This window comes from Ischnura elegans, chromosome 3, assembly GCF_921293095.1.
Source record: "Ischnura elegans chromosome 3, ioIscEleg1.1, whole genome shotgun sequence".
Classification (NCBI taxonomy): Eukaryota; Metazoa; Arthropoda; class Insecta; order Odonata; family Coenagrionidae; genus Ischnura; species Ischnura elegans.
In genome coordinates this window covers 54,020,225-54,034,312 of record NC_060248.1, presented here as the reverse complement: position 1 = coordinate 54,034,312, position 14,088 = coordinate 54,020,225, and the positions used below count along the sequence as shown (strand labels likewise).

Below are 14,088 nucleotides of genomic sequence, written 5' to 3'. Positions count from 1 at the left end.
GAGGGGATGGCGGCGGGAGTTGTCCGATGCCCGGGCCGCCACTCCTCACACAAGTAGTACTGACCCCTTTTCGGATGGGAATCGAAGGATTTACATGAACACGAGAGCGGCAGATATCCAAAGGACGAGATTGGGACCGACCGAGTGTCACGATCAACACCTGCGGAGGTATTTCAAGTCGGGATACGTCTTCAGAGGGGCCGAAACGAGCGAAAATTTAACAGCGGATGGGGAGGGGTAGGATGGAAGAAAGTGATACGGGTGGAACGTAAGGGAAAAGGACCGCAATCCTCGAGTTTGGTACGAAACGAAAAATTGAAAGAAGTGGAAAACCATCTGTTAGTCTCGAGATATTTTTCATCATCATGTCATTCTTGAAATAAAGTATCTTATATTGGAATACCAATTGAAATGGTCAAAATCACGGGGAAAGTACAATCAAAAATCTATCATTGAAATTGAGTATGGTGAATATGCTTGTACTTGTATTCACGCATTATTAATTTCACACAGCCTTAATATGGTACAGTCATTAATTGTACTTTTTTTGCTTTTATGAAGTATGTCATTTTACTTAAATACGCACATATTGTAGCATAGGCATCTTATTGCTCTCTGACATCAGTACTTACCGAATTTAACATCTATATCAGCTCTATTCTATTCACATTAGCATCGGATCGAAATAAGAATTCCCTTGCCACTTACGCAATGCGTCTAAATACTTCCACAATAGACGCATCGATTGGCTCTCAAGAAAAGAGTAAATAAGTACAATCAAACTTATTCAATTCTCTCGGTTCGGAGAGAACCCTGTGATGCAATAAAGTATAACTTCAAAAAATAATAATAAGAAATGACAAGGGAGCTAATGTAGGCGACACTAAAATGCACGCATCTCACCTATCACGAAACATTCGTGTCGACTTTGCCTTCCGTGCGAAGAGAACACGCACGAAAAAGCAAAGAAGGGACCCACTCGTCCGAATTTTTATTGGACGGCAGGGACATGAATCTAGCTGCTTTATACCCTGTGAAGATTGGTAAAGGTGCGGCCGTGACATTACAAATTAATGTTGATTCCCTGCTTTTTTCTCACCTCCGAGGGGTGAATTCCCCTCCTACCGTCCCCGACAGAGTTGAGATTGGCGCTGACTGAACATTACGTGAGTGTAATACATATATTATTCATCATCCAATTGCGCACCCATAAAATATTAAAGAAAGGCTGGCGCCATAAGTATAAGTAATTACAGTGAAGTCACACGAGCACAAAAGGCGGAAAAATAACCATAGGACGAAAGAGGATATTCCTATTTTTGCTAAAAACTACTAGTTCCACGCAAACTGCAAATTAATGGAGAGAATTCGATCGTTAAAATTTAGCTTATCTAGCAAGATGTCAACGACGTGAAGTATTCCATATCCGACTGCAAATTTCAATCTTTAACTAGCTAAGCTAAATTTTCCATTTCGTCATTAAAGAACCTTATCTCTGAGAACAGCTGAAAATGAAATGCACCTATTTATGCGACGACATGAGCAGGACGGGTACTTCAGCGTGTTCGTAAAAATCCCTATCTTCATGCAAGAACCATTACCTGATACAGTTGACTCGCAATTGTATTTCAGTCGTTTTGAATAGGTTTTATGGGATTAGCACAGGGCTATCCAATATAATATAATTGCTTCTCCGATCGAATAGTCTGTGGAGTGTAACCCCCATGACTTGAGCTAATCGCACGGCAATCAAGATCGACGCGATTAACAGTAATGCCTCGACGCAGCACTTGAGGTGAAAACTCATTAACTTGGATAGTTATGAGAGTATCCATTACGCGTGTTGGCGGTCAAATTAGCGACTTTGAAAAGATGGCCTGTGCCAGGGGAGAACTCGAGAGCTGGGACAAAAAGCATTACGCACCCTGCGTAACAGGTTACCTACGTGTTTTTTTTATCCGCCAACCCTCGCTTCTTCCCCTCGGTAAACTTTACAACCTCGAGTCACTGGGTGAAACAGGATATTATTAGGAGGCCAATAAACTTTTAGGGACACAACAACGTCCCTAAGATTATATCGAATATACTTTATAGCCGCTACTGGCCACCGGAAATTTCACTCGGCCACGGATAAAATTTCAACTTCTAATGTAAGCGATACCCTATTTTATTGTGCCTGCCGAAATTCCTTCCACGAAGCGATTGAAATAAAAACGAAGCTCATGCGAGGCGCGGGAGGATGTGCGGTAAATGTTCCAACCCAGCCACTCATTAGAGTTTATTTACCACTCAAACGGAAAGCGTCCCTTGGCACGCCATATCACACTTGAACCTCAGGCGGATCAAGTTTTGCCCGGGATGGTATATTCCACTTTTCACCCATCTTCAGGTCTGCGAGATGAAATTTATAATTTTTCTTCACTTCCACACCAATTTTAATAAACAAGTTAAAATAACATAGAGAGTTGTATAATTGTGTCTACTACTCGTTCAGCGCTTATTATCTGCAGTATATCTATGCACAGACCATTAAAAAGATCAAAATAATGGGCATCAGAAATGATAGCAGTCCCTAAAGAGAGGAAAAAAAGGAGAAATGCTTAGGTAGTATACGATAGAAACAATGCCACTCATGATATTGTCTTTTGTGAGTCATAAGGACCGTTGTTGCATAAGGTTCAGCAATTTTTGCTACCCATATATCCAGCCCTACCCTAACGTAATATATAAAACGCTAAGCATTTGTATCTAGCGATAATGGCTCCTGTTGTACTGCTTTGACCGATTGGGAAAGCTGTAAAATATCGGAGGAGAGTAATTTACCAGCACCATTTTGCACTCGAGATATTTCTCTTCCCTTCTCTCACGATACCTAAGATATCAGGTTAAGGTTAGCAACATATTCCGAGCACAAGAAAGGCAAGAATAAATAAGGCCAATAAATTACATATTCAAACGGCTGAAGCATTAGACCACATGTAAATAGCTGGCTATAAATCTATCACTTTCCAACATCAAAGTTGCTATCTGAATAAAAGTTGTTTCCAGTAGCCGAGACGTGTGTATCGACAGAATATGTGTCACGGTATTTCAGAACCACTTAACCTAGTGAAGTTTCCACTCTTGCATTGGCAAATAGCCTCAGCGACTGAATCGTTTTTAAAGTTCCCAGATCGATAGCGTAGTCAAGTTCACGTGGTGTCACGCTCCGAGTTTTCCTCTAGGACATATTATTTTACTCACGTATCCACTATGTTTAGGAGATAAAGATAGAACATACTATTATCTTTGAGTTAAAACAGTTGAGAACTTAAATCTACCATGACATCACGAATAAAAAAACAATCAAAAAGGGCTGCTGCTCGAAATATTTCTCAATATTTTTTCATATGTATTTTTTTAAATTGCTACCTATTTTTTAAATTTTAAACGAAGACATTTTTTCTGTACTATTTAATTACTTGATTATCCAATTCAATGAAACTTTCAAAAAACTTTTGTCATTTGCAACAAATACTGAATACACTCGCCATTACAGTAACTACCCACACCTTCCACAAAAATATCGTGTTGCAGGTACTCTACTCTCTAGACATAATTTCACTAACTTCCTTTGCTCACTGCTATGTTATGCGATGAAAACCAAAGAATGTGTCCCAAACATGAAACTCGGAGCGTTTTCAGTCATTCATGTGGCCATTTGATAAAAAGAAACACGATAAATTGCAGTTTTCAGGCCAAATCATGCCACTGGCACTCACCAGAAAGTAATGGCCGTGGATAAATCAACAGCTAAAATCGCTGAATTCCCTATAAAAAGCTTTCTTTCTTGATAAAATTTCGGCCCATTGTCGAGTTACGCCTCCGGTAGCTCTGAGACTGAGCTCAAGAATCGAGAAAGACATGGAGGAGGCGGAGGAACAGAATAACCACTTTCTTTATCACCGCGGTCGGACATTCCCTCCCTTTGCTACCGTGGCCAAATTGGAGACTGAAAATCCACGAAACAGAGGAAAACGAAATGGTGGGGATTTTTCGTGCGGAGAAAAAAACACAAGAAGAAAAGGTGAACCCGGACTGGAGGTGCTTTCAAACTGCTCACCAAGAAGTAGGCTTCGAGAGAAAAAAAAACAGAAGGCGACCTTTTCCAGAAGGGACTGCTACCTTTCTCTCTTTCACTCGGGTGTTACCGCGAGTGTCATTTGGGTCATAGACCTGCCATTATTTTTCAAACCACCCCCTCACCAACACCGAGTCCCGTGCTCCTTCAAGAGGGACCTTCTAACTTGTCCGCAACTCAACCTCCCTCCCACAAGATCAGCCTCGAAAAGTTCCCACTACTTCTTCCTCCACATACGATTCCGCTATCGTAAAAATCTAGCCGCGAGTTTACTTTTCCGACTTGCCTCTACTCCAATTTCAACTGCCTCCCGGTGTTTTTTCTCCTTTCCTTTCCGACCCACCAAACGGCCGCCTTTCGACCATTCTTTTCACCAGCTCGCCACTTCGTCACCGCCATACATTTTCCACCTGTTCCAATGGTCGCTCCCACTCACCTACTACTCCTACCCACGGCACCCCTCGGTCGTCCGAAAGGCACACAGGGAGTGGGCACGCGTGGAAAGGAGTGAAAAATGACGGACACGGAACTGGAATTCCTATCCAGGAAACGAAAATGGGATTGGCAAGACGGCGTCATGATGGAAGCGTTTTAGGCAACAATACTGAGGGGCGCATGGATCTTTCATTTTCGTGCACAGGGTTTGGGGACGAACAGATGCATAAATTCCGTAAACTTCTTACGTGGAGCGAAAGTCGTATAGGTTCATGATGGATTGAAAATTGGTAGCTATCAAGGTATTGTGAGGCGAATTAAAGAACGAGACACTAAAAAAAAAACCAATGCAGATAATATAAATAATGATTTATTTCTAGTTTCTTTTGCAAAGCAAGCCATCAAGACAAATAATTCTCATACTTACACGAGATATTTTTTACATTCTATAGAAAATACTGTAAAACGACAGTCAAGATTTTGATGGGAATAGCTGGTTATTCAAAGAAATCACTTCTCCCGCGATCAGTGCAAGTTATTAGTGATTTTGCTTAAACAAAATAAGGTAAATTACGGCTAAAGAAGACACAATGACACTACGCATGTAACCTAGGCCACGAAAAATACCTACCACAACAAGTGCACAACTATTTCTTGAAAATAGAATTATAGTAATTATATTAGGTGTTTCAAAAAAGCTCATGGAAATTAGAGAAATTGACACTAAACTGAAATAACGTGAAATTACGCTTTACTCTATTCACCAAATTAACGTGGGTACCTACCTATTTTGCCAACTTGAGGGAGTAATTGTTTTAGCGATCTATTAAACTCCGTAAAAAAATAGGAAAACAAAGTAGACAATGGCGTGAGAGGAAGAGTGACGAATACGGAGTGAGCAAAAAGAGGCTTGTAAGAAAGAGGAAAAACCCTGCTGAGAAGCGAGCGCGTGTTTTGGTGGATGGCTCCCCGTTAGCGGACAGGACTCATCCGCTGTTCGGAGCAGTGGGCGTGGGGAGTCGCAGGACGGTTGGGGGCTGTGTGGCGTACCTGTGCTGCGAGAGAGTGATGCACCCCAGGAGGGACACGGGAGTGAGTTATCGCCTGGCGAAAAAGTCGAAGAGGACGGAGTGGGAGGAAAGGGAAGAACGCGGAGCGGAGGGTCAGACGAGGATCGCTTGCTTGCCGCGGAGGACTGAGGGACGCCCCGCGGTTCGGCGCGACGACCGGCGTCGACTTTAGACGTTTCAGAGATGATGGCCCCACGAATATTCTGTGAACTTATTATTTCCAAATGTTCATTTGCCCCGTTTAAAGCCATGATCTCAGAAAATACACCAACAATTGAGGGCGAATCGAAAATACACAGTTTCAATTTTATGAACTCAAACCCTTAACGGTATTTTATCAGCGGATATTTTATTTTTAGGTAAAAATTCAATCATTAATGGATAACTTTAAAGGTCTTTGAAAGGATTTTTTCTTGTTTTCCACTCGAAAAGATGACATTTATGGTGAAAATTATCTCCTCATAAATTTAAAATTGCTGAGGGGTAAGACTTTTGCAGCTCATGATTACTTAGTTTTTCGTAAGTAGCTGTTTTTTCATGGGTTACCCGTAATAACCGAGTTCCACAAATACCAGGATATTCAAAATCACTAAAAACATCCCTAATACCTTTGGCGCCGAGTTCCCGGAAAAGTGACGGGTCGGCAAGAGGGTCGAAGCATGCGGGGTGCTAATTTGCGGCACCGCCAACATAAACGATCACCTCCAGCCTCCTCCTTAAAAGAAATATACACAAAGCGATCGGCGCAGATTAACCGACCGACTGGCTCCGACATAAATCTCCGTCGGCGGAAGGGATAATAGTTTTAATTGGCGGGAACCCAGTGATTCCAGCCTCCATTTGAACACCTTCGAAGGAGACGGGACGCCTCAAGTTTCTACGGCCAACGCAAAACATCGGATAGCAGAAAAGCCACCGCATGCATATATCAGGACATTCTCGCCAACCAGAGTTTATCAACTTTACCGAAATAGCTCATAATTTTCCGCGATTAAGTATCTCAAATCGACCTGATCGGATAACAAAATACGCTCTGGAATTCCTTACCGATTTGACAATAATGAACCGCTCGTAATAATAAATTTTATAATTTAGTAATTCAACTATATGTTTGAGCGTTCTCCTAAATGCTACCATGCTATCACCCATTTATTAATATTTAGCTACAACGTAAAGATTCTCTCGAGATTTCAGTAAGTCTTTATCCAGTAAAAATATATTATTAATAATTAATATATTTTTATCGGATATAGATACTGGATACTGAAAATAATATTAATAATTAATTAAACGATAATAAACAAATATCATCGTACTGTACATTAACGTTTTTGAGAGCTCACAACACTTGTTTCGATTGCCTTGCAATCATTCTCAGGTACGAGCAAGGCAGTCGAAATCATCAGGTACTGATGACGTATCTAGTACCAAACAATTACTGCAAGGCAACCGAAACACGTGCTGCGAGCTTTCAAATAAAATTAGAGGGCATTATAATATCATTCTCTATTATTTGATACGCTGTTTCACGAAATCTCTCCGAAAAAAGTTGACTTTATATTATTGAACCATTAAATAAGACTTGTAAATAAGTCTGTTAAAACTTGATTTATCACATTTTCGATTCTTAATTCAAATTGTTGCAGAACTTTATTCGAGCGCTCTAAACGCAAGAATCCTTGAGTTTTTTTCTCCAGTAAAGACACGTGACGTTGGGGAGAAGCCATGCGGAAAAACGACGGCGATCGAGGCAAAAACAAGATACGAGGAAGAGAGAGAGAGAGCTGTAAAAAAGGAGAGGGAGATGGTTAGGTGTGGGACCCCCGCCGATAGGAACAGCGTGTGCCTTTTAGGCCGCAGGTATCCAAGCGTGCTTCCTTTATTGGCTTCAACGCCTCCTGAATAGAAGGGAGTGTCGGTAATATGCTATACGTCTCAGCACCCAAAAACCATTACTGAACGGATGGTGAATGATGGCCTCAGAGCAATAACCCAAGGATTTCAACCCAAAGTCTAATGTGTTGTGAAGGGCATTGTATCGGGAGACTTATATTGTCCACGTGATGAAGTGATATGGAGAAAAGAAACCGTATGAGAAGTAAAACAATCCGTTATACATGAGAAAGGGAAGAAAACATTCTTCGGCATTATTTTCACAGCACTAGGAAAAAAATACTGGAAACTCTATTACTGTACCCTCGCTAACAATGACCAATGAAACATTTGAGAAGGATTGCAAGCACGGGGAAATATAGAAACAAAGGCATATGAAGCCAATGGGGAAGATGCCAAAAAATTCATAAATGGAAAGCTTTAGTCGAAAATACATACATTCGGTCTCCACGCGATGCTCCCTAGACTTTGTTGCAAAAAACTCATGGAAATATAGGTCAATTTTAATGACGCGAAATGTCTTTTTAAGACAGGCAATTTCTCTGAAAATATGCTAGCCCATTAAAAACACGGAATACGGCGACTACTTTTGAGAATGAGCTACATATGGTAGGAGTGGAGAAGTATCAACCTCTCATTTCCTTCAGCCGTGGTGTCCGAACATATCATCGAGGAACAAGATGACAACGAACACCTTTCAGGGGCTTGAAATAGCAGGTGAGGGTTTTTAACTAGTAGAAAAAGACCCTTCCGAGCAATTTCTGGCGCCGAAGGGATAGACATAGGGCTTCGTTCCTGCGTCTTTTTGTGACTCCCACCTCTCAAGCCTAACTCACCTTCCCAAACCAGCCATTTACCCCCCATACCTCAGCGCCTCATGTTTTCCCCCCCTCCTCGCGGCCAGTTCCTTATCCTATTCCCCCTCCCACGAAACTTTTCTCCCACACCTCACCCCTCCCTCCCTTTGACCCCCATTATACCTCGGGCTCATCAATACGTCACGCCTGCCGAGGGAGGTTGAGAAAAACCAACACAAGCGATGACCGATACCTCAAACCGAACTCCATCCCTCAAAAATACACTTATCTCTCTATCTCTGCCTCGTACTCCTCAAGGCCTTCTTCGCCTCTTCCCTTTCCCCACCACTTACAACACTGCCAGGGAATTTTTATATGCGCTCGAGGATGCGCGCAATTTTACGGCGAATCGGGTTTTCTCGGACGGTTTTCTGGGTTTCGCAGTGGATAAAATAGAATCCAATATCAAAAGCGGAGAGCCAAGGATATGCGAATATCGAATATTACAGCAGTGGATTCTGCAGTCGACAAATGAATGTTCTGTCCCCAACCGCGAAACTCTATTAGTTTACAAGTTGTGCCACTCGCGACGCTCACGGTAATGCGATCCGAATTTCGCACGGAAATGCACTATATTTACATACAAGCTGTTAACCATAAGTTATACTCGCGGTGACATAATGTAACTTTTCAATGGTACTCCTCAAGACAGCTTTTCTATTGATTTTATTGTAAATTAATGCTTCGCTCTTATAGTCGCGCTTGGGACATATTTGAAAGCCGATTAAAAAGCGAAAGAAATGGCATCGCCGATCTCTATAAAGCTCCTATAAGACGTGCGGAGCCTCCATGTTATGTTGTATTAACCCTTGATCCATATGCTGGATATTTGTCGAAAGGGGGCACAACACGAAAAGTGCCGGATTTCTAACTTACCGCCACGCGTGAAGGTAATCTTTCGGTGCACATGTACCAAAGTCTCTCCAGTCCATTTCGCAATTACGAATAGCAAAATTATAATAATAATACACAACCCACAATAGTGTGCCTAGCATCTCTCAATGCAAAAAAAAGATTTGGAGGATACGTAACAAGTATAGGTACGGAAGTCTATGTCGGCGAGTAAAACAGCTGAGAATGGCGTTCATTTCGACCCCTTCTGTCCATCAAAGCCCATTAGGTCCTCGCAATCGTATATTTTAATGTACTCGAGAGCAGCGGGGTGTTCGGCTTCGTGCGTGACGTTTTATTTTTTTACGAGACGCGCATGTGACAGAATAAAGCGCGTGTTCTCGATGCAGACACGCAGGTTTTTGATGCCCACAAAAATTGCCGTGTCTCCTGGTAAATTAAGAGGTTATTTTCCGTCATCTTCCTCGTCCTCATCTTTCGGAGTCGTTTCATTTTTATGTGAATTTCATTTTTACCTCGACGTGAGATGACATGTTTGCAAAATTTCTTAATCATGACGCGTGGAACCGTGTGCCGTGCACGCGAGCATACGTCCTGGTTTCGTGAAAAATGCGGAACTGGGCTCTCGCAGCCATTCGTACAGAATCAAGAATTTGTAATTCATTACACATTGAATCGTAATTACGACTTAGTTTTAGCAATAGTCTAATCGATTTTTTTGTGATCATTCGCCATTTGATCATGAACATAGACTTTGGATGGTAAAAGCCGAGTCAGCCACTGAATCATCACCACTGGTGAACAATCCTAAGATTGGTGTGACGTAGCTCTCCACTCAATTCTTCTATCAGTTTATCATTTCACACCTTTTTATTTCTTCTCTTTCACATCTTTATTTACTTGTTCCATATATTTCATTCGAGCGGGTTATACAAACTATTTAGCACGATATAAATGTTAGTTACACCGAGGTGATCTCTATATCACCAATATGGCAATAATATATCTATCAAGGTATCAATGGTTTTTTTTAGAAACTTCGGGATCACTTAAATTATTTCGCATACAATTTTGCAAAAAAACCATAGAGAAAATGAGGATATCATCTTAGGAAAAGGGGGTAACCATCTGTCCACTATCACGGCAGGGGGATGAAACAGGCACTCTCCTCGTTTTGCGTGTCACGCTCTCCTATCTTTCCACAAAATGAAGAGAAATAAAAACTACCACCCTCCCCGCATCATCGCCCCGTTATATGAGGCTCGCGCGCCCAATTCCCCAAACATTCACGCGGAGACGGGGACCCGACTCGTCTGACACCCTCGTTCGTGATTAGCTCGCGGCGCAGCGGGGAGCTGTGGCGGGCATCGCATGCCTCGAGCACCGGAAAAATTCCCCTGGGACACGACAGACGCTACACTCACTCAACATTCGACCGACCGACACTTCTCACTCGCATCATACACGAGACCAGACTGAGGTGGAAACGAAGAGAGGGAATTTTCACCTTCAATGAAATAAAACACACAGTCGAGTCTAGCCGTAGCAAAAAAAACATAATATGCTATGTTATCTTCCGGAATCAAGAGTATTTTGTCTCTGTAGTTTATCTTATTTCCACCCACACCGTTACAACGCAACGGTAGGTTTTCTAAATGGGATTGTAGAACATCTCACAGACAAAACCTGGTTAATAATGGGCTAATTTTTCAAAAATTGTATTACCAGTTTGTTTAGCAAGAACACACTTACGATTCCTTGACGAAATTTTCACAATAACGAGATTTTTACAAACGAAGACAATACGGGTAACATGTCTAGACTCATCAACTACTATTCAAACCCTACGTGAGCAAACTAACCATTCAGCAAATTTTATTATACTGATAAAATTGAAAGATAATAAAATATTCATACAAATATAATGCACATGGGATACTGCGCATCTGTCTTGATGTGAGGGCAGGCAGACCCAAAAGTTGAGGTGAATTTTTTTTTAAATACGCAAAAGATTCCCTAAACTTGAGAGTTAAAAAAGATTCATTATTATCTAACAATAAATGTTGCCTATTTCCATTTCTTGACCCATAATTGCATTTATAAAATAACACTATTCACCCACTAAGCACACACAATTAGCTTCTCAGCAACTTACGAACGGCGCATATCTACCCCATTCACGTTCATTACCACCTCTCCAAACCTTAGACGTCGCCCTCCCAAGACGATTAGCCACGTCGGAATGGAGAGAAAAAATAACCTGAAGGACGCCGGAGGGAAAGGAAATGGTACGGAGGGGATACGGAGAAGGTTGATGGGAAGGCGGGGGAGTAGGTGAGAGGCGAGAACGTAAAAATTACGTGAGGTTTGTGCGTGGTGGAGGAGAAAGAGCGAAGTGAGACGAAGTGCAGCGTGGGTATGGCGAGATGGAGTTGTGTTCGGTGGGCTCACGGGGAGGAGGGTGGCCCTCTAACCCATCATCTCTTCGTAAATCCTGTTTCCTCTCTTGGGGCAGACGAGGAAAAAAAATGGGAAGTTTTGATGGAGAGAGAGAAGCAGAAAGGGGAGTTCTGAGGGGTTGAACTACGAGAGGTGGGAAGGAAAAATATGCGATGGATTCCATTATGGAAACAAGTGGGGTGTAAGGGTAGGCATCTGAGGGTTTCTAGGGTTGAGAGAGGAGGAGGACGGATAGCGTGCCAACGATGCCTGGATGGTTGGAATATTTGTAATGATTGTAACTGTTGAAAATGTGACTGACTTTGCGATTTGGGACTTCAACACCACTAAAAAGCCTCTAAAGTTGATAAATTAGATGCGATTTTTAATTAGACTAAAGAGGGTATCGCGTACCTTGCTTATAGGGTTACCTTCTTTGCATTTTGAAATTACAGCTCAGGACTCAGTACTGTCAACACACCCGCACAATACAAAAAATAATCTAGAGCAAAGGAGGAGGATTGCACATCCGGCAATCTTCAAGCATGTTTCGAGCATTGCTGATAATATATTTCGGACCGCATTCAGGCAATATCCTTTTCACTGCATTGTGTCAGTCTCTTTTGCTGACATAATCTATTTATTTGTTCAAACTGGATTTGATGATTACGTTTCATCAATTTGATCAATGGGAATCGCATGGGAATTCGATCAGAAACTCATAGAAAAGTATATATAATTCAGAGACTGAATGTAACTTTCGTGGAAGGCCTGAAAAACATTCCCTTGAGGGCCAGAAATATATTCAGTTAAGAGTAGTTTATAAGAGGCTTAGTTTGCAGTATAAAATTTCAGTGCTACTTTAAATGATTAAAATTGCAATCGGGTACAGTTAAGACAGAATCTGCTTACTCTATCAAACTAGATTATTTATAATATTGAGTAGTAAAAAGTGGTAGGGCTTCTAAGAATCCATAGGGCTCCAAACCAGTATTGGTTATAAGTTTTCGTCCACTAAATTCAGTCAGGATATCATCGTGTAAGAGGTTCTTAAAAAAATGAAGACATGCAACAAAATGACCTATCAAGAACCTGAAGTTAAAGATGAGGTAGAAGGGTCATCGCAATAGCGTAAGGGGGCATATATATTGGCGCACGGTGGGTTGGGACGAACCGAAGAATCCCTCCCTAGATTTCTCTCGAATAATTGAGAGGATGAACAATAGATAATAGTGGGAGGAGGAGGATGAGTCTTGGTATTATAGAGGGGGCGATTGCTGGGGAGGGGATATGGCCGGCAGGAGAAGAAAGCGAAAAAGGAAGGACTTGAGTTGCTGCTAACTCAAAAGAAAAGAAAGGTAAAGGAGAGAGAGAGAGAGTGAGTCAGGGAAGAGAGAGGATCAATAGTAAAATTAATTAAGATGTTGAGGTGGGATAAGAAGAGGGAAGATGCTTGGACAGAGAGGGAAGTAGCTGCGGAAAAGTGGTGAGGCAGAGAGAGAGAGGACTGAAGGGAAAAGTTTAGTCCCCTTTGAGTGAAAAAAAAAGTGGGAAATAAATTATCTTCTTTTATGTGATCCTTCTTTATCTCACTCTTTTATCTGTTTAAAAAGTCTTTCATCCACTCCACTTAATTTCCCATTTCTTTATAATCTCTAATTGGTCATTAAAAGTGCAGCAAGAATTTTCCTTATCAGACGGTTATTTTTTTTATTCCGAGGAGGAGAACCAATGCTGCTCAAGAGAATGAAAGTAAAAAAAAAAAAATGTGCATAGTTTCCAGAATAAAGAAGCTTAAGCAAAGCATTTTAACTTTATGGCCTGGTGGTTATCAAAAGAAGTCCTCAGCCTTTTTCTTGCAATGCCAACCATCGTCCCCACTGGAGAAAATTGCAGGTTAACCTGTGCAACGCTGACTGCCATGAATGACTGAAGATGATAATCTCGCTAACGTGATGAAAAATGTCTTCTCGTACCTTACTTGCTGAGAAATCTTTTACAGAGGGTATATTCAAATGAAGACATTCTAAACATTACTAAAGCATCAGCTGAGAAAAAGCTCCATATTTTATCTGCATCGCAAAGAGATACGTTTAGAGAGGTTGACTTAAATTATCAACGTGTACAGATATCATTTCACAAAATCGAATACTCATCTCCCAATTCATGACGATACTCCAGTTCATACCCCCCACTATATTGTGAAGTTTGGTAACAAGACTAGGAATTCAGCAACACTATGCTAAATAATAAACTAAAATTTGTATCAATCAAATTTTGGAGGACTAATACACAATTAATAATGTATTGATTTCCGTCATTAGTGGCATCTCCCTGTAATTTATGCGCTATAATCCTTAATTTAAATACTTGAAGCATCTTAATTGTTATAAGTTTGCGGTATTAAGAAGAACACTTCCTT

At 41.3% G+C, this 14,088-nt stretch overlaps 1 protein-coding gene across 2 annotated transcripts in view; it reads right to left on the bottom strand.

Annotated features, from left to right (window-relative positions):
- Nucleotides 1-14,088, bottom strand: part of LOC124155806 (optomotor-blind protein-like) — a 433,776-nt gene that overhangs the window by 79,677 nt on the left and 340,011 nt on the right. The window lies entirely within an intron of this gene.